A 24,495-nucleotide genomic window follows, 5' to 3' on the forward strand; every position below is an offset into this window, starting at 1 on the left:
ACCATCAATTTTTCTTCCATTGTTTTTTTGTCTCTGATTATCTTCAATCATGCATGTAAACACTTTGAGGATAAGACCTACTCCTTTTTAATAGGTAGGCTTTTGCCAGCAGAGCTAGGGTTATCATTAATCTTTTCTGTGGGCTATAGTGCTTTATATAGTTACTTTATGATTTTATTCTGAAACTGGACTGTTGGGAGCTGTGTGGTGGTGTAGCTGCTATGCTCTGAGGGTTATCTGAAGATTTCTGATATTTTTTTTTTCTTTCAGGAAACATGCCCTAACAGTATGATTTGTCTTTTTTCTGTTCACTAACACTGAAATTCATGTTATATTAGGAAGTGGGAGTTTAAAAAAGATCTCCTTTTAAATTTTCATTTACCTCTTCATATTTAGTTTATATGATAAACTATTGGGTTAAGAGGAGCTCGGTCTCAAGCATCTGGCCTTCCTACTGACCTAAGACTGTGGTAAAATTTGTTTATAAGATTCCAGATGGCACTCTCCCTATGGCATTGCAGGTACATATTCTGTGCAAGGTGGAAGCTAGAATTCTGAAAGGACTACCTGTGAGACAAGAGATTCTTCTATGCTCTGTTACCAGGCTGGATCCTGAGAATTCTGCCTTTTCTAAGAGTCTGCAAGTATGGAGAACTTTTCAGTACAAGGCAAATATTCATTAAATTCTTTCTCCCAAACACGGTTAGGAAGCTGATAATTTTATTACCTTGCTGGATTACTTGTCCTTCCGGAATAGTTTTACCAAAGTGAACTATTTGAGTATTGACTTCACAAGGTAAGACATCACAGATTCTCTTTATGAAAGTGAAAAAAAAAAACCCTGATTTTTTACAGACAGTTTTCTTTTTTGTAACTAATCCTTTTTACTGGAGAATATTTTAAATTGAAGTGTGCAAGCTGGAGGCAATCTGAGTTAAGTTTCCATGCCTCTGTTTACTCTGTTATATGAAGGAATTTATGTTACTTTCGTCACTGGATCACTTTTACGTGATCTACTATAGTTTTTGATTAGTAAGACACAGTAAGCCTTTTTTGTATATGATTATTGTGCATATATTATACAATGTCTGAATTCCTGGGGAAAAAGGAAAAAAGTTAAAGTGTTATATGCAACAACCATTGGCTTACATTTGATAATCTGTACTGGTAAATCTTTGTTCCCTATTATCCAAGGAACAGTATCTTATTCTTCAACACTAACAAATGTGTTATATATCTACTGTAGTAACTGATTATTTAAAAGACTATTCTGGATAATGAAAAACATGAGACAATTGAATCTAATGAATATAATTCCTTTATCATACTTATTAAATTTGATATGTGTACCTAAATTGTTATGATGATAGAAAAATGACTCACTCTGTGGATTTCGGTAGTTTCTTCCATGGTGACTCTTTGTTTACTTGGACAAAGTACTACGATCGACAATATCATGGTTACTAAGATGAAGTTTATGCTTTGGCTGAGTAACATGAACTTTCACTCTCAAAAAGAGTATTCAATCTGAAATTATCAATGACTACAGTTAAACACACAACATTGCATTTGGGTGACTGGTCATCTACGTGGTGACCGGATAACTTGTACCTTGAAGAAACACCTAATGCTTCTGTGGTTACAAATTTCCATTGAATATATTAAATGCCTGAGAAAAAACTGTCATTTTGAGCTTTAAGATGGGTATGTAGATTAGTAAGTATTAAAAATAAAAAATGTAAGTTACTATATTTTGGAGGAGGTTCCATGAGGTGCTGAGAAGAAGGCATAATCTTTTGTGTTTGAGTGAAAAGTTCTGTAGATATCTTTTAGATCCTATTTGATTCATGCAAATGAGATGTAATCTGGATAAATTACTTAAATACATTTTTTAAAATGAGAAAAATTGTATCTTAAAGATTATACTTATACATATTAGAATGAGAATCAGCTGTATAAATGGAATCATAATAGATACGATTAATTAATTTTATTTCTGTCAATATAATTACTCTAATAATAATATATCAAAAACATTATAATGCAATTTTATTGCAAGTATATGATATATTTTCGTGTGGATGATTCCAGATTGGTGTATAAAATAAAACTATTCTTTCATTCCCTCTTATGCAGTACACTGCAAATTTCCCATGCTGCATGATAAGAAGGGAAATGTACAAATACGCTTGTGTTCCAAAAATTACTTCCAAGGTAAACAATGAAGCCACCTAAAGTGTTTGCCTCTGTGGCTCAGACCACTTTTATTACAAGAAGCTGCTACTTTTATATTCAAATAGCTATGAAGAGATTTTTGTCTTAAATAATTTTAATGCATATATTAAAATTTTAATCATATATACAATAAATATCTATGAACATAGTCTCACCATACTTAAGGGAGATGAACCATTTAAAATTAAATGTGATTAACTGATTAAACACATTGGTTTCATTATCAGCAAATCTTTTAATATATTTATTCTATTGTCAGGTGTAGTTAGCAATTATCAGGCTGGTTTTCTTGTAGATAAAATAAAGCGTTAGTTTTCTTTTTTCTGTAAATTGTGTAACTTTAAAATCATTTGAGCTTTTAATCTGGTATTAAATCTTTATTCTCAATTTAATCCATAATTTTTTAGGTCATGTAGATAATTTATAATATTAGATGTTGTATTTAAATAACAAAAATTATTCCCCTTTGTGTGTATTTAAATTGCATATATACTCACTTTATATACATTTATTTAATACATATACTATGCAGGAAAAGATATACTGTTCTGAAATCAAGATCAAGTAAAATTAGATAGATTTCTAAATGTATTTTTGTATTATAATGAACGCAATTTACTGTGTCTCATTCTCACCAGCATATAGGTAATCATTTTGTTTATTATTATTTTTATTCATTTTTATATATCTGAAACAATCATAAACACTGAATATAAATTATTTAACATTACTAATCTGTAGTGAATCTTCACAACAAGCATAAACAAGTATCTAAATCAACAACTGGATTTTGACATGCGTAGAAGTTCAGTTTCACATAACAAGAATATTTTTGGTTAGAATTTTGAGCTTTCCCCAATCTACCAAGGCAGACTGAAAGTGTCCTATAGTTTCTTTCTTACATTTGATAGTTGCAAATAAATTAAAATAAACTTCAAATTAGCTACTTCCCTATTGATGTGTGTAGCACAAAAATATGTTCTTTCGTACTTTACCTTTTTTTTGGAGAATCACTGAATACTCATTGTTGTACTTCTCTGTAAAATTCTCACAATAAAAGAGAAAAATAAAGCACTTGATTTTTCTCTTTAATGGAGAAAAATCAATATTAAAACAAAGAAAAACTTTTATTAGGTAGCACTAACAATAAGAAAAGACCTTTAATGTCTATATCAATATTCTTTCTAGGCTTATATTGCCTGCCTACCTTCTAATTACTCAAGTATATCATATGCTACCTTGCTTCTCAACTACAGAAAATGCATTGTCTTCTAGTAAGTAAAACAATAGAGATTGTCTTGGTGAGTAGATCTCAGGCCAAGGAAATAAAACAAAAGAAAACGCAAATTGATTTTTTAAAGGGTTTAACTGAAAGCCTAGCAGATGAGGACACAGCCTACACATTTGCTTCTCCTATTTGTCAGTGTTGCATTGATTATAATGTCCTTGACAATAGAGGTCATGCTAATTTTATCACATCCAAGGATGCTAGGTGAAATCCGTGGCATGTGTGCAAGCGGCAAGCTCGTTTGTCACATCGTTACTTTCTGTCACTGTTGAAGGTAGGTGTCTTTTTGAAGAATATGCCACAGCTAGAGGGTCATGTCATTTGCATAACACTGTGAAAGCTGTCTTTCCAGAGAGAATCAGAGGGATGCTGCTTCGTTTTCTGTTTAAAGAAATCGTATAGGGGACAGCTGTCAGGAGCGGATGCTGTGCCTCTTCTACATGGGTAGCACTAGAAAAAAATGTGCTTAACGACATATTAATAAATTGTAACTAAAATTTCTATTTACTGAACTTCATGTTAATTCCACCAATCAGAATAAAGTAGTTCTGGCCTGCTGTTAGCAGATATTTTTTCTTTAGAAAGTCAAAGAAGGCCTATAAATGGAAATGATTTGCAGAAGCTTCTGTTGCACTTGGTTGATAACCAAATAATTTCCTTCCTTTAGAAAATTATAGGAAGTTGTATACAGGCATACTTTTGAAACTACTTCAAAGTATCTTAGGAATATTTCAGAAATAATTTAAGATAATAATTTTTGGGGGCTCTAAATTATATCATGAGTATTTTAAAACATTTCAAATATTAATGCATTAACTAATGTACACATTTAATTTTAAAACTATTACAGTAACTAGAGTAAATTAATATCTTGCATAATTATATATTTCTACTAACTAAAACACATTTGGTAAATATAAAAATTGTCTTAAATTATGTACCATTAGAATTTCAATGAAATAAACTCAGATCTACAATGAAAAATACCATTTTTCTAGCATTATTCTCTTTCCTTCTATTAACATAACTATATATAGTTGATATATGACTGCATAAAATTTGTATACTCAGGTTTTTTGTTTTTTTTTTTGTTGTTGTTTTGTTTTTTGTTTTTTTTTTTTGGTTTTTTCGAGACAGGGTTTCTCTGTGTAGCCTTGGCCATCCTGGACTCACTTTGTAGACCAGGTTGGCCTCGAACTCACAACGATCTACCTGCATCTGCCTCCCGAGTGCTGGGATTAAATGCGTGTGCCACCATGCCCGGCATACTCAGGTTTTTTTTGATTAGTAAAAAGGAGGATAATTTATAAGCCTTCAAAACACGTAATCAAATCAGATTTTACTGAAAAGGCATTCCTTATATCCTTGTTTTTTTTAGTGGATAAATGATGTCATTCAAAAATTTACCACCATTATGCAGCAAAGAAATACTTGGATACTTTCAGTCTGAAAAAGTGACTCTTGAGCTTCCTTTGTTATTGATCATGTTCTTTCAAGTCTGAACCCTTATAAAGCTTTATAGCACTGTAAGGTAGACTGCATAAAGAAATCATGTGGGGAAAAATGGCGATGGGGAACATGTAGAGGAATTTTAGTCTAGCAACACAGCTGCTCTCTGGCAAGGGATCACATTCAACATCCTAGTTTTGTGTGATCCACCTGGAATATAGACACACCATTAGTACTTACCTGTATTTCCTCTGGATGGAATACACACCTTTAACCCCTCTGGCTGGAATATAGTCACAGCACACATTTATTCACTCTGGATGGAATAATTTATGACTTGAGCACATACTTTTAATCCCAAACAGTGACATCTAATTGAAGAATAGACAAAGTGAGAGATCAATGACAGAGTCAACAGAATGAGTCAGAGATAGGATATGCCCAACTCTCATGAGGACAGGAAAGAGAAGCTACTTAAGAGGAGAGCAATTCAAAGAGAAGCTGTGAGAAACTAGTTAGAATCAGTCAGGTTATAGAAGAGCTTTGAGCCAGAGCTGGTGTGTTGAACCTGTCAGTCAGATTTCAACAAGAACTAAAAAAGGATGAATCTACTCAGCAGTAAGTCTTAGAGTCTGATATCTAGGCCTAACTTTGCAGATGAAGGCTGGAAGGTAAAGCTTTCAAGGTCTAGGATTGAAGAAGATTAGATTGCCTAGGGATAATTATAGAAACACTCTGGGCTCAGCCAAAGTCAAGTATGTGCAAAGCTTGGATACAGCTGTCATCACATGCCCCCATCCGAGGAAGTAAAAACAACATTTACAGGAACAACTCTGAACCTAGCATTTAACAATTGACACCAGAGAGCCAGATGTAAGCTAAACTACTTTGAATCTTCTAGCCAAGACAAACTGCCAGACCAAAAACATTAAGTCAGTGGAATGTAAGAGGAACATACAGAGCAGAACACTTACCAAACTCGACAGAAATCCCTGATATACAAATAGCATACATAGAATTGTTGTTATCATAAGAAACAAATTTTGCCTTTGGATCTTATCTAGAAGATATAACTGAAACAAAAGTGTGTGTGTGTGTGTGTGTGTGTGTGTGTGTGTGTGTGTGTGTGTGTGTGTAAAATCCATGACCATTTTCATGTTAAGAAAGATTCTACTAGATTGTACCCATTCTTTATTTTAATTTTAAATCAAATGTATTCATAGATTTGAAATGACTTTTAATCATGGCTTATCTTTATAAGGAAGACTTGGAACATATAAACATAATACCCAACATATTTTCCACTATCCCTAGGAGAGAAAATTATTACCCAAAATACAAATACAAAATAATATAAATATGTGTACCACAGAGCAATGCATTTAGTAATTTACAGTTCTATGAACACTGATGATTAATTATCAGCATATGTACACCAAACAAAAAAATGTAGTTATATAGTTTAGATATATGGATTCATTAATAATTATTTAGTTTTGCTTTTTCCCATTGGTGTTATTTTTATTTCTGGTTATACATCTTTTATTTTTAATTGATGATATACTTTTTTTATTTTTTGATACAGGGTTTTCCTGTGTAGCCTTGGCCATTCTGTACTCATTTTGTAGACAAGGCTGGCCTCAACCTCACTGTGATCCACTTGCCTCTGCTTTCTGAGTGCTAAGACTAAAGGCTTGTGCCACAACAACCAGAAAAAAAATATATTTTTTCAATATATTCTAGTTATGACTTCCTCTTCCACAAATCCCTCCAGATCCTCTCCATCTCTCAAGCCATAAAAATCCATTCCCTTTCTCTATTTCATTATAAAACAAAATGGAATGCAAAATGATAATGATAATAATATTAATTAAGATATAATGAAAAGAAACATAATGGAAGATATAACACAAAAAAGCTGAAAATACACAAGAAACATAAAAATTCAAAGATTAATACGTTCATACACACACAGAAATCCCCAAAAGAGGAAAAAAAATCAGAAACCATACTATATAAGAAAACAACCTATGCCTGGCGTGGTGGTGCATGCCTTTATTCCCAGCACTTGGGAGGCAGAGGCAGGCGGATCGCTGTGAGTTTGAGGCCAGCCTGGTCTACAAAGCAAGTCCAGGACAGCCAAGGCTACACAGAGAAACCCTGTCTTGAAAAAAAAAAAAAAAAAAAAAAAAAAAAAACAAAAAAGAAGAGAAAACAACCTGTAAGGTAAAAAGAATGTCCAGACAAAGCATTATGAGACAAAAAGACCCAAAAAATACTATGAAATCTATCAATGCAATCTCCTGCTAGGGGTGTATTTGTATTAGCATTCATGGTATTGGAAAGTATTCTGCACACTACTAGAGAAAGCAAACAAACAAGGAATACCCTGCAAGATACATTTGGGCAATAGTGACACAAATCTTGTGAGAGGTAACAACTGGTATCTGATGATACTTAAGGCCCAATATTTCACCAGCAAGTCTTTCAGGTAACATCAGCTTTGTAAATCAGAGCTTCCACCTTTGTCCTCTGATAGTGTGCAGAGGATCTTCTAGTACCATGAAACCTAGTCAGAAGTTGTGAAGACTCTAGGTAGGCCTAGTCAGACATTTCTGTGTTCAATGAATCATGTTAGTGTTGTGTTCAGCAGAAAATGCTTACAGCCAATTTGTAAAGAGCAGCTAACCATTTCAGCACTGAAGGTTTCATTTGGTGGCAAGAAATATCTTGTTGGGGGATTGCATACCCTATTATTTGGTGATTTTGAGAAGCTTCTAAATATTCAGTTTCCATAAAAGTAATTGTTTTGACTGATGTAATTGTCATTTCAGAAACTTATTGCTGTATAATATTACCCTTTCTATGTCTTTTTGAACTCTAGCTGGCTGGCTCAACTCAACTATTTTCACTCAAATCTTTAAGCTGACTGAATCAATCTGGCTTCCATTGAGACCTCACTGAATTACTCTGCTTTGCTTCAAACTAATTCTGGCATTTTTTTTCTTATCTTGTAGTCCCTTCTTATGCCCAGACTTCAATTGCCCATGCAGGAAAACACAAGTGAATTCAACTCTACTGAACTGTCCCCAACTGCCAAGACAGGGTAAGCAAATCCACAATAGTTCCTGACTCATAAATATGTCTGTCAGATATATTGGACTAGAAGGCTGAAGATGATGCTCCAATGTTATAGAGAGTTTTGGGTGACTATTCAGGAAGTAAATTATCTCAGTCATTTTTTTTCCCATTTTGGAACCTATCATGTTTTTCCCTTACCTCATTCCCAAATCTTCTGTCCCTTCCCACGATATTTGAGGTTGCATTTTAAAAAGATTCTCTTTCCTGGTTAAGTCCCATTTATGTTGCATAGAATGTCTTGGTATGGGAACTCATTTTGTCATGAGGTCAACCTATCAGTGCCAGATTGGCCACAGCCAGTCATTATAGGAAATTGATTCTTCCTATCAATTACTGAAGTATATAAATTTACTAACTCAGTATTATAACATATTTCATCTTTTTATATCTCTTGCTGTTTGTGTTTATTCCATTAAGAGATTCAGTATTGAGATCAGTACATTTGGAAAGAAAAACAACAATGGACCCTCGTAGAGCATGCATCCTACATCTTAGCCTCATAGAGATAGATGAATATGGGGTAAAAAGACAATAAGAGCGAGGAGAACATCTGAAAGAAATTTGTGTCTTCTTGCAATGGAAACCTAAATAAGACCCAAAAAATAACAACATCATCAAACATGCTAATGTTGAAGGTAGAAAATATCAGTGTTCAAACCATGGACAAAGTGTAGGTAGATATAGTAAAATAAAATAAAATAAATATAGGAAATACAGTACAGATAGCTATAGATAACTTACATAGTATAAGTAACTGTCAAGAGAGAGAACTCATTTCTCCAAAGAGTAGAAGCTAGTAATACAATACAAAGTGGTCAGCCATTAAATTTTATACACATGAAAACAAAATGGGCTCAGTGGGTTACATTTATATATCTGTGTAAGTATCTACAAATCTACGCAATTATACATTCACATATGCCACCAATTTAAGGTGGAAGTACAGACTCTCCTATAACAGTACTCCTATGTTAAAATTCTAATAGTCTAGTATTAGAATATTCTAATTTTCTGAACAGATAGTTGGAAGGAAAAACAATTCAAATTAGAGCTCGGGTTTTTCTCAGTCGGCTTTCCAAAGCTACTTCAAATTAAACTTTCTAAAGAGCATATTTTATTTATTTTTGAAATTTTAGATTTTGTGTTTAGGATGTCCTGATTCCTTTGCCTGATTAAGAAACTACTCCTTTTACCCATGAAAGCCTTCACTTACCAGGAATCTGGGACAGAGGGGAGGGCATCCTATTGGGACTCTAAATGAGAGACGCATGGGAGAATAGCAAAATAAAAGGATACAGAGGGTCCTAGAAATCTACAAGTAGAACAATATGATAGGCAGATTTGGGCCCAGGAGTCCCGCTCAAACTAAGGCACCAGCCAAGGACAGTACAGGAGGTAAACTTTAAACCCCTTCCCAGATCTAGCCAATGGTCAGAACATTCTCCACAGTTGAGTGGAGAGTGGGATATGACTTTCTCACGTACTCTGGTGCCTCACATTTGACCATGTCCCCTGGAGGGGGAGACCTGGTGGCACTCAGAGGAAGGACAGCTGGTAGCCAAGAAGAGACTTGATACCCTATGAGAATATACAGGGGGAGGTAATCCCCCTCAGGAACAGTCATAGGGGAGGGGAATAATGGGAAAATAGGGGGGTGGAGGAATGGGAGGATACAAGGGATGGGATAAACATTGAGATGTAACAAGAATAAATTAATAAAAAAAATTAAAAAAAAAAGAAAAGTTATAACTACCATATGATGCAGTAATTCTATTTCTTGGAATATATTCAAATAAATTAAAATTGGACTCTTTAAAAAAAAAAAAAAAGAAACTACTCCTTGCTTTAGATGAGTCATAGAGCTCACTCTATTGAAAATACTACCAAGTGATGTCTTTCTTACACTCTCTAATACTTTTCATAAGTCAGTGTCAGAGGACAATGTTTTGCATGTTATTTATCATTATAACAACTCACTGTTTAGCCTAAGACACATCTGCAATTATAAGTAGTCACAAAACAAACAAACATAGTTTCCATTTTTATGTGCGAGTCAGAAAAAAATCATGTCAGGTGACTGTATTTTCTAAATTTCTTTTTTAAATATTTTATTAATTAATGTATATACTCACGTTACATCCCAGTTGTAGCCTCCTACCTCAACTCCTCCCAGTTTTACCTTCTGTTACCTCCCCCTATTTCTCAGAAAAGGGGAGTACCCCCTACTGACCCATCCCAACTCATCAAGTCATATCTGGACTAAGTTTGTCCTCTTCTCCTGTGAGCCTGCAAGGCAATCCCACCAGAGGAAAGTGACTAAAAAGCTGGCAACAGAGTCCATGTCAGTGACAGCTCTCCCTCCCCTTACTAGTGGACTCACAGGAAGCCTGAGCTGCCCATCGGCTACATCTATTTAGAGGACCTAAGCCCATTCTATTCATGGTCCTTGGTTGGTTCTTCATAATCCACAGACCCCTCTGGGTCCTGGTTAGTTGGCTTTGATGGTCTTCTTGTGCAGCTTTATCACCTCTAGGTACATTTATCCTTCTCCCTACTTTTCCATTACATTCCCTATGCTTTACTCAATGTTTGGCTGTGAGACACAGCATCTGTTTGAAAGTGATGCTGGGTGGAGCTTCTCAGAGGACAGTGCTGCTAGGCTATTGTCTGCAAGCATCTTTAATAGAATCAGGGGTTGATTCTCGTATATGCGGTGGGTCTATGGTTGGCCTTGGGCCATGCATTGGTAGAACATCCACTCAATCATTTTTTGCTCTATCTGTTCCATCTTTATGCCTGATTGTCTTGTAGGCAGGGTAATTTTGGATCAAAGGTTTTGTGAGTGGTGGAGTTAGAGAATGTCCTATTCAAGATCCATGGCTGCTGCTACTAGAATTCTCAGCTATTGTCCCACTCAAATCCTCCCACAGGCCTATTCTGGCTTTGGTCTCCTGTTTGTAACAGAGATGCCCCACCCACAATTTCTCTTTTCCCTGAAGTCCTTCTGTCCTCCCACCTGCAGTCTCCCAAGGTCTGATTTCCATCTTCATATCTCTCTGTGCTCCCCTCCCTACTTGTTCCCTCTCTTCAACAACTACCTCTGTCTTTGCTATTTACCCTTCTGAGTGAGATTTCAGCATCCTTCCTTGCTTCTTCCTTGTTACATATCTTCTTTGGGTCTGTTCAATGTAGTATTTCTATCCATACTAAATGGCTAAAATCCTCTTGTATGTGAGTATATGCCATGTGTGTCTTTGTGGGTCTGGGTTACCTCACTCAGGATGATCTTTCTAGTTACATCAATCTGCCTGCAAATTTTTTGGCTTCCTTGTTTTTAATGGCTGAGTAGTACGCCATTGTGTAAATGTATCACATATCCTTTATTCATTTTTTGGTTGAAGGACATTTAAGTTGCTTCCAGATTCTGGCTATTATGAATAAAGTTGCTGTTAACATAGTTTACCAAGTGTTCTTGTTGTATGATAGAGCATCATAGTTGTATAATATGGGTCTTGGGATAAATCTTATGTATGTGACTCTAGCTGAGACACCCAGTAGCAGGTGTCATGGCGACTGAATAGAATACCCTCTATAGAGGACTCCTAGTGGAGGAAAGGAAATACCAATCCTCCACAAAAATCTTCAATCCAAAATTTATCCTGTCTACAAGATATGCAGTGACAAAGTTAGAGCAGAGAATGAGGAAATGTCTATCCAATGTCTGGCTCAATATTCTATATGGAAGATAGCCAACCCCTGACACTATTAATAATATTCTGCTATGCTTGCAGATGGCACCTTATCATAGCTATGATCTGAGGGGCTCCAATCCACAGTAGATTGAAACAGATGTTGAGACTCACAGCCAAATATTGGGTGAAGCATACAGACTCTCGTGGAGGAGTGAGGGAAAGGAGAGAAGGACCTGAAGAGGACAGGAACTCTGTAAGTAGACCAAGAGTCAACTAACCTGGGTGAAGGGGAACATTTGAAGACTGAGACACAAACCAAGGACCATGTGTGAAATGAACCTAGGAGATGTACACAGATGTAGCCCATGTGTATCTCAGACTTCATGTGGGTGCCCTAGTAATGGGAGTGGGAGCTGTCTCTGACATGGACTCAGTTGCCTGCTTTTTCATCACTTTCCTCCAGTGGGAGTCTCTTGCCAGGCCACAGAACTACAGAATATGCTCAATCCTGATGTGACTTAACGTGCAGATGTGAGTTTGGCAGACTCCTCTTTCTGAGAAGTAGAGGCAGGGTACTAGGAAGAAGATGGAGACAGAGTGGGAGTAGAAGAGGAACTATGATTGGGATTAAAAGTGAATGAATAAATAAATGAATTTTAAAATACCCAGCCAACACTTTGAGGGCAGGGGTGGGAGAGTAGATATGATAATTTCTAGAAGGTGCTTTTGCATTGAATTCAAATTAAGCCAGAGAAACTGTGAGTCATTCTTATGAAAAAATGAAGACTACTCATTAAGATGTTTTCCAGCTGCTAGTTTATCACCTGGCCTGTCCCTTCTGAAAAAGAAATACAGAGTATTCAAAACAACCCCAAACCTCAATCAATGAAAACTTGTGGTAGTGTATTTTTGTCCTTGGTGTTAGTGTGTTGTGTGTTTAAAAATCAAGACCTTACAATTTGTAGCCATCTTGTTTCATTTCTCAATGATCTATATATGCCAAGTCGTTATCTTATTTCCAAACTATCTCCTTCTAATATTTTCAAGTTTTGTAGCTTTTTTTCCATATAACCATTAAACTAAATACCACTTCAAGTTCATACTTTAAAGTAGAAGGATCCAGAGGGTACTAGAAACTTACAAGTAGAACATTATGATAGGCAGATTTGGGCCCAGGGGTCCCACTCAAACTAAGGCACCAGCCAAGGACAATACAGGTGGTAAACTTTAAACCCCTACCCAGATCTAGCCAATGGTAAGAACAGTCTCCACACTTGAGTGGAGAGTGGGATATGACTTTCTCACGTACTCTGGTGCCTCACATTTGACCATGTCCCCTGGAGGGGGAGACCTGGTGGCACTCAGAGGAAGGACAGCAGGTTACCGAGAAGAGACTTGATACCCTATGAGCGCATACAGGGGGAGGTAATCCCCCTCAGGAACAGTCATAGGGGAGGGGAATAAGGGGAAAATGGGAGGGAGGGAAGAATGGGAGGACACAAGGGATGGGATTACCATTGAGATGTAACAAGAATAAATTAATAATAAAAAATTTTTTAAAAAGATGCTTCTGTTTATATGAAATGAACAGAAAAAGACTTGTTAGCTAGGTAGAAAGTGGAGCCTGCAAAGTTAAAAAGGTGGAATCCTCTTTTCCTAGAATGATGAAAGTAAAGATTGCCTTGAAGAGTCAGCACTTCCTTAGACTTCTTTTATCTACCTTTTCTGGGTCTGTGGATTATAGTGTCTTTACCTAACAGTTAATATCAACTTATAAGTGAGTAGATATCATCTTTGTCTTTCTGGGTCTGTCTCTTTGTTGATGCTTGCTTATAGGATGCTTTTCATCTTACTGGGTTGCATGGTACAGCCTTGATATGAAGGTTTATGCATTGTCTTATTGCATCTTGTTATGCTGTGCTTGGTTGATATCACTACTGTTTTAAAAAATTTATTTATTTATTTCCTTTGCATTCTTGTGTTATCCCCCTTCCCTCCTAGCTTCCCAGCCCTACCCTCCCTCCCTCTTCCCTCATCCCCTCTCCGCTCTTCTCCAGAAAATGGGAGCCTCCTTTCCCACCGACTCCAGCTCATGTTGTCTCCTCAGGACCGATCATGTTCTCTTCATCTGTGGCCTGGCAAGACAGTTCCACAAGGGGGAAGTGATCAAAAAGCAGGCAACAGAAACCATGTTAGAGACAGCTCCCGCTTCCTTCCTAGAGGACACACAAAAAACCTGATCTGCCCATCTGCTATATCGGTGTAGATGGCCTAGGTAAAGTCCATGCATGGTCTTCGGTTTCTGCTTCAGTGTGCAAAAGCTCCTCTGGGCCCTGCATAGTTGGCTCTGTTGATCTTCTTCTGGAGCTCCTGTTACTTCAAGGTTCTTTTCTCCCTCCCCCAACTTTCCCACAATATTTCCTACTCATCGCCCAATGTTTGTGAGTTTCAACATCTGTTTCAACCTCTTAAAATTGCAAACATGAACAGTGGAACTAGGGGGGAGGGAAGTTGGAGGAGGGCTGGGAGGAGAGGAGGTATTGGTCAGGATATATTGAATGAAAGAAAAATAAAGTAAAAGAAAAAAGTAGAGCAATTTTTATCCAGCAACATGGGTGCTCTGACAAAGAACAATATTTGAAGACATTCTAGGTCAAGCTGCAATGCAGACCCACCATAATTTGCAGTATTATCTAGCTGGCATACAGACTTATCTTTAGTACACACCTTAAATTCCAAACAATAACATGTAATTGAGGCTTTGACAAAGTGAGGAATCCGAGTAAGATTAGAAAGAATAAGTCAGAGATAGGATCCGCCCAACTCTCACTACAACTGACAGGAAGGAGAGGCTACTTAAGGACAGTGCAGGAAGAGAGAGAGAGAGAGAGAGAGAGAGAGAGAGAGAGAGAGAGAGAGAGAGAGAGAGAGAGAGAGAGAGAGAGAGAGAGAGAGAGGAGAGAGGAGAGAGAGAGAGAGCGAGAGGGGGAGGAGGGGAGAGAGAGGAGAGAGAGAGAGAGAGAGAGAGAGAGAGAGAGAGAGAGAGAGAGAGAGAGAGAGAGAGAGGGTTGAGTTTGGTAGAGTTCAGTTGAATGCAGTTCATGCAGTCAGGGCAGTTCAGTTAGTGGAGTTCAGAGGCAATGTTTCTAAGCAGACTTAATTAGTCAGAAAGCAAGAGAAGGTGGATTAAATCAGGTGATTTGAGCAGAATTTGAGCCAGAAAAGCTGGGTAGAATTAGCTGGCCAGAGTTCAGAAAGAACTAGAAATGGAGAGCTTATTCAGAAGTAAGTCTTGGAGGCTGAAAACATTCCAGGTATGGGCTAGCAGACAAAGGTTAGAAGCTAAAGCCTTCAAGATCTGGACTTTCAGAAAATTCGGTTGTACGGAGGCAAGCAGATTCCAGTCCTAGGCCTAGGGATAGATAGAACAGAGATAGAAGCACTCTGGTCTTAGGTATTTCTAAAGCCAGGTATTTCTAAAACTTGGGCATGGCTCTCATCTCACCCCCTCATCTGAGTAAATAGAAGTGCCACTTAAAGAAAAAAATAAAACAAAAGAAAAAATTCAGTATTTCACTCTATTTTTTATTAAATATTTTTTATATTTTACCTATACATTTGTATTATTATACATATATACAATAAACTACCTGCAGGAAGAACAACCATGACACAATCAGGAATTATATAAATGTTACATTTTTAATGTACTGACTATTTGCATTTGGAAGCCTTGAAGGTAACATCTTTCTCACCTTGGTGCGTCTAAAACATGTGGCAATGCTGTGCACCTATGTTACCACAGCATCAAATATATATGTGAAAGGAAAGAAGGATTTTCTATGTCCTAATATTTTTAACTTTAAATATATAATACATAATAAAAATTATTAATAATTTATTTATAAAATTTATTTGCGTTTGTGTCTATTTAAGACTGACAGATGTTGAAAAGGGAATTTATGACAATGCTTTAAAAGAACTTGACTATTTTATTTAAACAGTGAGTGATGCATTTTACTAGGTAGACTATTATATTTTCTGAGAAACACACAACTACAGCATCTGTAGATATTCTGAAATATTGAAAAAATATGGCGAAGGACTTCTGTATTCTCAAGACAAAGGCCTGTACAGCATTAAACCCTGTGGGATACTAAATGCTATTACAAAGTGCAACTGTGCACAGAGTATTGAAATCTACTTAAATGACCCATTAAACACTAACTATATGAAAATTTCAAATTACCTAAATTGAACTCTCAAAACTGGTTGAAATAGTAGCTATTTACAGAAAGACTTCTGAAATAAAACTGGCAACTGTCTATCTTTATTTAAAGGTCAGTTAACAGTGAACTTTTACTTCATTGGACAGATTATAACTCTCTTATAAACATTTAACTCAACAATATAATTATAAATTTTTTAATAATTCTTTGTGGTGATATGGTACCATTAGAGCCATCAAGAGCATATATTAAAACATGTAAGTATGCACTATTATAAAAATAATAGATTATATATAATGCTTCATGTCATAATTAATGAGTTTAAATAATGAGTGATATAATTATTAGGATGAAATCTAGATGGTTTTGTTCTTTTAACTCTTTACAATTTAAGGGCTAATAAAATTATCATGTAAAGGAAAAATGTCATTTTTAACTCAGATCTCACTCAGATACAAGCTCAGAGATATTTTACCTCATCAGAATTACTAAGATAAAACCTAAGATGTTTCATGTTTTGGCCACGTTGATGCAACAACATGTAGTTAACATATAAAGATCACAGATTCTTTAGTGAACAGATATCTTAATTAAATTACTTAAATTTTTCTTAAAACTTTCTTCTCCAACTTCCCAATTTGGGGGAAAGAGATTAAGCGCAATCATTAAAACAAAAACACAGCCTAATTTAGTTTGGAGGGATAATTAATTGTATGTACCAACTAGGTAAATGTCAATGATGTCTCTAGAGAAATGGAAAGCAAAGCTTTTCAGAGAATCTTGTCAGACTGTTATTCAGAATAATACCATTGTCAATGTTAATTGGGAAAACTGTATTTTATCAAACCAGGCAATATATTTGTGTCCTCTTTCAAAGGTTTTAAATAGTGATGTAGTGTATCTTTAATAAGAATTCTCCACAGTGTACTAAACTATCTCCTGATAGAAGAGTTATCAATCCTCTTGCATTTTCTTTCACTCCCTTCATTAGTTAGATGTAATCTTTACACATTTATCCAGCCTGAGTACTTTTTACTCAGCAAAATACATTCAACACTTGTTTATTTTTGTTTGACTCACATAGCACAGGTTGGTCTTTACCGTAGCATTTATCTCTGGATGTTCTTGAATCCTCTTGTTGTGATCATGGAAGTACCAGCTGCACATGCAATGTTTTAGTTTTAATGACATTTTGCATACTTGCTAATGTTTTCGAAATACTCATTTATCTTTCTTGTAATTACAACATAGAGTACCCTGAATTGCTTAAAGTGTTTTTTATATGTGTTTAGGATTTGCCATTTAACTTGGTGCAGGAGGAATCTCTGACATTCTCTTGGCATGATCTGTCTACTGATGTCTCAATCTACTTTTCTAGAATTATAAGAGAAACTTTGTGTTTGCCATATTTCACATATTTTTTAAAACAAATGCAATAATAAGTAGAGTATTCATCCACTGAAGACGAAGATGTGGTACAGAAAGAAAAGTATTTGAAAGTCGTTGACAGGATAAATTTCTTACCTGTGCATTGTTCTATAGCTTGTGCTAAAAATTTTAATACAGTATAATGTGTAGAAGTTAAGCCTTTATTAATTTAGTTTATCTGATGTCCTTACAAAAACATATTTATGGCTTAGAGATGAAAATTATCATTCTTATTCCAGTCACAACTTACTAATATTAAGAAACTTCACGCAAAGATCTCTGATTGTTGATCCATGGATTTGTCTGCATCCATCTTTGATACAGCCACTTAAAGAGAAGCTGAAGGGATGCTTGAGAACAGAATAGGCTGTTTTATAGCCCATATCTGAAAGTGGCTGACATCAGTTATCATCACATTACATTGAACTGAGCCAGCTTACAAGGCCTTGACATAAATGAAGTTGTTACAGTCTAGGGGTCTTTATCAGGTCCATTTTCTGTGTCAGTTAAAGAATTAAAAGCAGGGAAAATCTCAAGCTAGGATAGACAACAACTGAGAAATCTCAAACACAAGGAACTGGTAATAGACAGAATAGGCTTTGAAAGGCTTTTGTTGGGGGAGAAGATAGAAACATTAAGCATCTATCTACACAGAGACAAAAGGATACTATGCAAAGCTTAGTTTGCACAGTGAGGGTACTCAGGAAGCAAACAACAGTCTCTTTTGGAGGGCTGGTTTTAAAGTCTTTAAATCATCTTCTTTTCCTAATTTAGGGTTGGTAGGTGTTTACTAGGATTTTACAAGGGAAGATAAATCGGTCGTGCTATCTTTATTATTTTCATAAATATATGGTCGAGAGAACTTTACTAGAGAAAGGAAAATCTTACATTGTTTTTATAGTCTAGGTGAGGGTGTACGATACAGAACTGAAGACTGTCAACTAAAGAAACATCAGTAAAAGATTCTAGTAAAACATCTTTGTTACTTGTTTAAAGCAATATGTTTGGGAAACATAAGGGATTCTAAATTTATTAAATATTAAGGAAATATTATATATTATGTTATTTACGTCTCTCTTACATTTTGGTGAAATTTTCTTCTAAAAATAGTGAAAAGAGTAAACCATAACAAAATCTTGATACTGTAAGATTGACTATTTCTTAGTTTAAGATGAATTAAAACTTGTAAATTAAGAACACACTCCTAAATGATTGATATTACACTCCCATGAGAAGGTTTGTATGGTTTTAGTGCAACTTCCACTATTTTTCTTTCTTTCTCACAAGATGCTAGCAGGAAATAGATTGGAGAAAAATGTGGAAGGTAGAATATTAGAGGAAAGCTCCATGATTACATTCCTATAAAAGCAGTAATACTTGATGATAAAAATAATTAAATCGTTGAACTGCTTTAAAAATTCAACTTCCTCTCATTCCAGAAATATTTGCATACCTGTTTCACAAAGCACTCACTGTTTTCTGGTTCCCTTTTCATATTAATGTGGAAGCCCTCATTTCTAATACATTATAAGAGTTTCTTAAGGAGTAGGAAAAAAAAATCGCTCAGGAGGAGTTTAGCCTATACATGAGTCACCAAGTTTTTTACTTGCAGTTTCTCATTTGTGGTACAAATGCACTGTGTGGATGGGCAATATTTTCACAGCATGGAAAGCTGGAAAATGGGGAACTGATTTTACATTCCCTTTGGGCAATCAACCATATGATCAAAAGATCTCTTTTCCCTGTTATTATACATAAGGATGTAGCAGGATGACAGTGGCTTACTGCACGATTGACAGCCATAAGACACTAATGCCAGGGCTCTGGAATCTGAAGGAAGTAACGGTCTCTGCAAGATGTAGTAACTAGCATGCTAGATTTGAGCAATTTAAATGAGGACATTTTTTGTTAACTCAGTTTATCTTCCTTTCTTATCTCTTTTTCTTGTGTGTCTTTTTGCCAAATTTGTCAAAACCAGTAAGAAACCTTAGTCCACTGATGCTGAGGCATGAATTAACTTACTTCCTAGACTACAGTATTAAGAAGTGAAGGACCAGAGGGTTGGCAGTGACTCATGCCTTTAATCCCAGCACTTGGGAGGCAGAGGCAGGTGGATCACTGTGAATCCAAGACCAGCCTGGTCTACAAAGTAAGTCCAGGACAGCTAAGGCTACACAGAGAGTCCTTGCATTGAAAAACCAATAAATAAATAAAGAAAAAAGAAGAAGAAGAAGCGAAGGACCATTTGAGGAATATCAAATGAATTCAATATTGCTTATGTCCCTAAAGATTTTATATATTATATTCAAAATACTTTCTATAAATAACAAACTTCTGACTAAAGATCATGTGTGAGATACTGTCCTAAGAAGATTTGACAGAAATATATGAAACAAAATTGTTCTGATATGACAGTCTTATGGACTAAATCTCATTCATATTTTTAGTAAGAATGAACTATCACTGTGTTAGTTCCTATTTGTTAATTGTGAATCACAGCAATAGAAAACAAAATAAAATTTTTCAGGAATTCCGTTAAGCATACAACTTCCATGGATTCCTGTGATGGAGCCATAAGAAAACATATGTCCTTCTTTTAAGGAACAAACTACAATGAAAGTGATGACATGCTAATCTTTTGATGAGGTGATAATATTCAATACTCAGTAATATAAGATTGTACTGAGGAAAACTTCTTTATGCGCTTTGAGGCAGTATATTGGCATTTGTGAGAGTCCTTTGAAGGACAATATTACTAACACCCTTGGGTTGCCTCTGAAAGATGACAGTGACCTCTAGAGTAATGCCAATAAAAAATGTTACTGCTATTTCCATGTAACCTATTCTCCCAATTACCTGAATGATACTGGAGTCAGGTTCTTTCCAGAAAAGCTTCCAGATAAGAATGAGAGAGGGCTCATTTAACTTCTAGATTGAAGCCTTGTGAGGCTTTACCTCAGAATCTAATTACCATAAACCCACCACAGACAATCTACCTAAGATACATCTGGACTTCTGTTCCTCAGGGTAAAGTGGCATATTATATATAGACTATATACCTTATCCTGCAGAGATTTTACAAATTTGTACAGAGTGTACAAAAAGGCACTTCTGTTAATCATGAATTAATCAGACATCTATAAAACTTCAGGTGTACTTTCACTTAGATATAATTAGAAAATGTATTTTTTAACAAGCATAAAATGAATTCTCTGCTAATGCAATTGTATCAGCTTTCTGTACTATATCTTCTGAGGCTTGGCTGCTGCTGTGATAGTCAGTGTTTGTGCTAATCTTATTGTTACTGTGAAAGACTAAGCATGACAGCCCCAGACAAGATAGGCTCTGGTGAATGACAGAGTAATCAGTCTGGAAACATAAAGGCTTATCCATAAACGCCCAGACGTCACTATCAGCATGTTCACACATGTTGCCTTTTTTCTCCCTTAAGGACACCTAGATCATTTAACATTGTGCATTTATGTTGGATATTTATTGAATCCTATGCTATTAGAATATGCTAAATGAAATTGGATATGAAAGTTTTATTTTCTTCTTTTATAATTCTTTTTAAAACTGTTTTATTTTTAATTTGTTCACCTTACATCCCAATCTTAACCCCCTTCCCTCATCACCTCCCAGTACAACCTTCTCTCGCTTATACCTTCTCCCTCCTTCCCCTAATTCTCAGAAAGAGGAGTCCTCCTCCCCTAACATCTGACCTCAGCCTATTAAGTCTTATCTGGACTGCCTAGATCCTCTTCCTCTGTAGCCTAGCAAGACCATACTGCCAAAGGGAAGGACCATACATGCATGGTCCTTTCTTGGTCGATCAGTTTTTGCAGCAACCCTTCCTCCATTCAGATTTGTTGGATCCTTTGGTTTCCTTGGGGAGCTCCTGATCACCCCAGGCCCCTCTATCCCCCAACTCCTCCATAATACTCCCTCTACTCCATCCTGAAGTTTGGCTGTGTGTCTCAGCATGTGGGATCGCCTGCTGAATGGATTCTTTCACATTATTTCAATTATAGTCTCCCAATCAGCTGCTTCTGGTGTCTTTTCTATTTTTTCTTTCTAAATGAGAATTAGGCCTTCTCCCTAGGTTCTCCTTGTAATTTTATTTCTTTAGTGCTGTGTGTTGTAATGTGGTTATCTTGTACTATTTGATAATATCTGCTTATGAGTGAGTATATACCATGTGTGTCTTTCTGGCCCTGGGTTATCTCACTCAGGATGATCATTCCTATTTCCATCATTTGCCTGCAAATTTCAAGATTTTTTTTGTTTTTAATAGGTGAGTAATATTCCTTTGTGTAAAAGTACCAGTTTCTTTATCAAATCTTCTGTTGAGGAACATCTAGGATGTTCCCAGATTCTGGCTATTATGAACAAAACCTCTATGTACATAGCTGTACAAAAGTCCTTGTTGTATGTTGGAACATTTTTCAAGTATATGGCCAGGAATGGTATGGCTGTGTCTTTAGGTAGAACATCCTCCCAGTATCTGCTGTCACACTGGGAATTATGACAACAGTATATGTGGAATCACAGACTCGTTTTTCTTTGCATGTCCCTGATGAATAGGGATATTGAGCATTTCTTTAAGCACAAATCTAAAGTCCAAGTGGATTAAGAAGTCAACATAAAACCAAACACACTAAATCTGTTAGAAAAAAAGGGGGAAGAGCCTTGAGTTCACTGGCACAGGAGACATCTTCCTGAACATAATGCCAATAGCTTGGACTCTAAGATCAACAATTAATAAATGAGACCTCATGAAACTGAAAAGCTTCTGTAAGACAAAGGACACTGTCAACATATCAAAATGACAGCCTAGATAACGGGAAAAGATCTTCAACAACTCTATGTCTGACAGAGGGCTAATATCCAGAGTATATAAAGAACTTAAGAAATTAAGCACCACCAAACCAAATAATCCAATTAAAAAATAGGGTAGAAAACAAAACATAGAATTCTCAACAGAAGAGTATTGAATGTCTGATATGAATGTTTTACATATCAGTAATGTCAATATATAAAGTTCAAAATATCTAAGGGTATACTTTGAAAGCTGTTTAAGAATATATTAGTTTTGCAAGCTGTTCAAATAATCTCTCTCTCTCTCTCTCTCTCTCTCTCTCTCTCTCTCTCTCTCTCTCTCTCTCTCTCTCTCTCTCTCTCTCTCTTCTCAGCCTTTACCTTCTAAAATGAGATGTTGAAATTTCTGCTGAAGGTTATGATAATGTGTTATCTGCTTTATGCCATTATGTTTTCTATTTTGTTTGAAAGAATGAAGACTAACAATGACTAATTTATATAGGAGTAGGAGTGACTTTATAATTCAAACTTTATAACCCTCTAACAGACAAATCATCATCTTTTCCAAAGTTAGCATTATAAAACAACTAAATGTAGTGCTATGGCTTAAAGGAAAATACCCCCCCCCCCCGATAGGTACATATGTTTGAATGTTTGCTCATGGAACTGTTTAGGGAATAGGAGGAGGTGTATCATTGGGATTAGACATGGCAGTTTCAAAAGCCCATATCAGCTCCAATGATTCTCCCTTCCTTTCTCTGCCAGCTGTCTGAGGATTCAGAATGTAAAACTGTCAGGTACCGCTCCAGACCATGCCTGTCTGCTTCCTAGCAGGATAACTGTGGACTACTCCTCTAAAACAATGCTTTTTGAAATAAGAATTACCTAGGCCATGGTGTCTCCTCATAGCAATAAAACAGCAACTTAAATAAAAGTGGGTACCAAGGATTGGGATATTATGCAGATCTGAAAAAAAAAAAAAAAAGATTTAGCTGGTCAAAAAAAAGAAAAACAAAATACGCATTTTCAGGAGAAAATGAGCAGCAGCCAATAGAAAGTGCGGCTAAGTCTTGGGCTCAAGTAGATGAGAGTATAAAAAGAGAAGCCTGACGCTAACTCAAATAAAGGAAGTGATACCCTCAGGGCAAAACCTCATGTTGATAATCCTACAACCTATGAAAAGAATAAACCTCAGTGAGCCCTGCAGACTAGAAATCACCAATAATTCATGGTTTATGTAAATACAAGTCCTGGAGTGAGTCAGAATTCTGCCCCAGCAATCAAAGAACTTGACAGAAGGATACTGAAAAGGCACGGTAGAATCTTTCTCCACTGTTAACGAAAGCCCACAAAGCCATGAATGTTGCCTGGAGGCTTAGGCAGGCCATTGGGGGAAACTGTTAAGGGATAGCCTGGGTTGCGATGGATGTTGGAGATATCAGAACTATGGGATATTTGTCAAAGAAAGCTGAAGGCAGGGTGTAGAAACAGGCCAAAATGACAGTTAATATTAGCCTCCTGGCTGAAAGGGTAGCAGGATATTATTAATAGTGTCAGAGGTGGGCTTTTTCCTGACATGACACTCAAGTTCGGTCAGTGATTGGTTACCATTCTCTCATTTGCTGCTCACTCTTTATCCTGGCACTTCTTATAGATAGGAAAAATTGTGGCTCAAAGATTTTGTGGCTAAGTTGGTATCCCCATCCCTTCATTGACCGTCCTGCATGTTTACAGGAGGTGACCGTTTCATGTTCCCCATCCCCTATTTCTAGGAGGCTTAGCTAGAGTAACCCTTAAAGACTCATGAGAGTTTCCATTGTCCTATATTTCTAGCTTGTCCCCGAGATACCAGCCACACTGATTGCAGTTTTCTCTCTGGCCATCCTTCCCAAATTGGATCCCTCCTGTTCCACTCCTCTCACCCCTCTCTCACCAGGTTACCTCATTCCATCCACTCCATATATGTAATTTGATTCCCTTTCTCAGTGTAATTCAAGCATCTTCCCGTTGGCCCTCCTCGTTACTTGGATTCCTCCAGTCTGTGGATTGTAGCATGGTTATCCTGTGCTCTATGTCTAATTATCCACTTATAAGTGAGTACATGCCATGCGTGTCCTTCTGGCTCTTGATTACCTCACTCAGAATGATCTTCTCTAGTTCCATCCACTTTCCTGCAAATTTCATGATGTTGTTATTTTTAATAGATGAGTAATAT

Source organism: Acomys russatus, chromosome 18 (genome assembly GCF_903995435.1).
Source record: "Acomys russatus chromosome 18, mAcoRus1.1, whole genome shotgun sequence".
Classification (NCBI taxonomy): Eukaryota; Metazoa; Chordata; class Mammalia; order Rodentia; family Muridae; genus Acomys; species Acomys russatus.